The sequence below is a fragment of the Balaenoptera acutorostrata genome, chromosome 1 (assembly GCF_949987535.1).
Source record: "Balaenoptera acutorostrata chromosome 1, mBalAcu1.1, whole genome shotgun sequence".
Lineage (NCBI taxonomy): Eukaryota > Metazoa > Chordata > Mammalia > Artiodactyla > Balaenopteridae > Balaenoptera > Balaenoptera acutorostrata.
Window position 1 is genome coordinate 116,494,883 of NC_080064.1, and position 3,336 is coordinate 116,498,218.

A 3,336-nucleotide genomic window follows, 5' to 3' on the forward strand; every position below is an offset into this window, starting at 1 on the left:
TATCCTCTGTTTGTGGATTGCCCACTCAGGGTTATGGGTTGTTACTATACCCCATCTCTGCCCCTCCTATCCTTCTTGTTGTGGGCCCTTCTTTATATCTTTAGTTGTAGAAGATCTTTTCTGCTAGCCTTCCAGTCTTTCTCTTCAATAGTTGGTCTGTAAATAGTTGTAATTTTGGTGTGTCTGTGGAAGGAGTTGAGCTCAGAGTCTCCCTAATCCACTATCTTGGCCACTCCAGTCAGAAGGACTTTCCAATAAAAAAAAGATTAAGGTGACTTGAAGGCTTTACTTCTATTTTTTGATTAAAAAATCAATTTGTTTATAGAATTTAAGTTTTATCTAGGACACTTTCTTGACTATAACCTTCCTGACATATTGACTCACTCATATAGTTTTGGGAAATAAATATCTACTGAGAACCTTTCTCAGAGCTGTCTTCACTTCTTTATTCCTCAGTGTGCAGACAAGGGGGCTGAATAGTGGGGTGATCACTGTACAGGTCACTGCCACAAGTTGGTCCTTATAGGAGGAGAAAAGGGATGTGGGCCTCAAGTACATAAAGGAAGCAAAGCCATAGTGGAAAATAACCACAGTGAGGTGGGAGACACAGGTGGCAAAGGCCTTATGCTGTCCCTCCGCTGAGGAGATCTTGAGGATGGTGGAAACAATGAAGACATAGGAGATGAAGATCAACACTAAGGGAACCAGCAATACCAGAATGTTGAGGAAGAAGATAACCATCTCCTTCTGGTTGGTGTCTGTGCAGCCCAGTTTTATGACAGGGGAAATACCACAGAAAAAGGGGTTGATTCAGTTGGAGGCAGAGAAGGGTACACTAAACACCAGGACGTTGGCAACCACAGAGATCAGGAAACCACAGAAGCCTGAGGCTAAAACCAACTGCATGCAGGTGGCTCAGCTGAAAATGAGTGTATAGTTGAAAGGGTTGCAGATGGCAACATAGCAATCATAGCTCATCACAGCAATTAGGAAACAGTTGGTTCAAGCCAAGCCCACAGAGAAATAGAGCTGGGAAACACACCCAGAGAAACAAATAATCAGACTGTGCAAAGCCCTTGGTCAGCATTTTGGTACAATGACAAAGGTATAGCAAATTTCAAAGCAGAAGAGGCCAAAGAGAAAGAAGTACATAGAGGTGTGCAAAGCCCAATTCAGATGAATGACAGTCATGATGGTTGCATTGGCCATCAGAATGGTCAGGTAGTCCAGGAGGAAAATAAAGAAGAGAAAGATTTGCAGATGTCCCAGGTTTGAGAATCCTATAATGTTGGACTCAGTGATCATATTCTGGTTCTGTCTCTACAATAGGCACTGGTATTCTGACTCAGACATCCTAACATTCAGAACAGAAAGAATTTGACAAAAGTGAAATGCTCCCATGGAAACCACAAATATGTTTCTGTACAAAGCTAATAATACTGGTATGAAAAAATGAGTAACAAGTTAAGCACACTGATCAGGGAATGAGGGGAAAGCAGGAGGCATGAGGAGTAGTGATGTAAGTAATATCCCAATTCAATGATATCTGAAGAAATTTATTTTTGTAAGTTGTTTTCATTCTTTGTATTCTTATTTGCACAGAAGATTCATATAAAGTTCATTAAATCAGTAAGTGATTTCAAGCTCATCTCATCCAATCCTGCCATTTTATGGAAGAAGAAACTGAAGCTTAAAAAAATTAAACAATTTGCTTAATTGACATGAGTTCACCTAAACTTAACAGAAGGAGTAAAATGATGAACTTAGAGAAGAAATCAATCAAATATAGACTAGAAAAATAACATAAAAAATCAATAAAACTAAAAGCTGTTTTTTTGAAAAAATAAACAAAATTGACAAAGTCTCAGCTAAACTAAGTAGAATGAAAGAGAAGACTGAAATAAATAAAATAAAAAATGAGAGAGAAGATATTATAATGTATGTCTCAGAATTTAAAAAGGGACATAAATGAATATTATCAACAATTGTGCACCTATAAATTGGATAATTTAGAAGAAATGAACAAATTTCTAGAAAAATTAATCTACCAAAACTGTATCAAGAAGAAATAGAAAGCTTAAACAGACAATTAACAGATAAAGAGATTTATCAGTAATCAAAAATCTCCCAGCAAAGAAAAGTCCAGGACCAGATGGTTTCATGGGTGAATTCTACCAAACATGCAAAGAATTAATACCAATCCTTATTAAACTCTTCCAAAAAATCAAAGAAGAAAGAACACTTTCAAACTCAAATTATGAGGCTAAGATCACCCTAATACCAAGGCCATATTAAGACACAACAGAAAAACTACAGGCCACCATCCCTGATGAACATAGATGCAAAAATCCTCAACAAAATACTAGGAAATTATTGATAAATATAAGAGAATGTTAAATTTATTACATATTATTATTTGGATGCAAGGATGGTTGAAGATATACAAATCAATCAATGTACTATACCACATTAATAAAATAAAATAAAATGCATGATAAAATCTATAGAAGTAGAAAAAGTATTTGAAAAAATTCAACATCCAGTAATGATTAAAACTCTCTCCAAAGAACTTACCTTAACCCAGTAAAGTTTATACATGAAAAGCCAACAGCTAAATCATAATCGGTAGGAGAAAATTGAAAGTTTTTCTGTAAAATTGGATACAGTAGGGAGGGTTCCCACTCTCATCACTCCTAATCAGCATAGTACTAGAAGTCCTAGCCAAAACAATTAGACAAGAAAAAGAAATAAAAAGCATCCAAATCAGAATGAGAAAAGTTAAATTACTTCTATTTGCAGATGGTACAATCATATATGTAGAAAACGTTAACAATTCCATCAAAAAAAATATTAGAACTAGTAAACAAATTTAGTAAAATAGCAGATACAAAATCAACATAAAAATCAGCCGTTTTTCTATACACAATGAATTATCCAAAAAGGAAATTAAGAAAACAATCTCATTCACAATAGCAACAGAAAGAATAAAATATTTAGGAATTAACTTAGCCAAAGAGGTGAAAAACTTGTACACTGAAAACTATAAAATATTGAGAAAGGAAATTAATAAAGAAACAGGTAAATGGAAAAAGATTCAGTGTTCATAGGCTGAAAGAATTAATATTGTTAAAATGTCTATACTACCCAAAGTGGTCTACAAACTAAATGCAATCCCTATCCAAATCCTATAAGCATTCTTTACAGAAATAGAAAAAAAGTCTTGAAATTAATATTGAACCATGAAGGACACTGAATAGTCAAAGCAATCTTGAAGAAGAACAGCAAAGCTTGAGGCTGCACATTTTATGATTTCAAAATATATTACAAAGCTACAGT

The 3,336-nt window shown here is 34.6% G+C and overlaps 1 pseudogene; it reads right to left on the bottom strand.

Annotated features, from left to right (window-relative positions):
* Positions 1-384: 384 nt before the first annotated feature.
* Positions 385-2,598, bottom strand: LOC130709094 (olfactory receptor 10T2-like; annotated as a pseudogene).
* Positions 2,599-3,336: the final 738 nt, after the last annotated feature.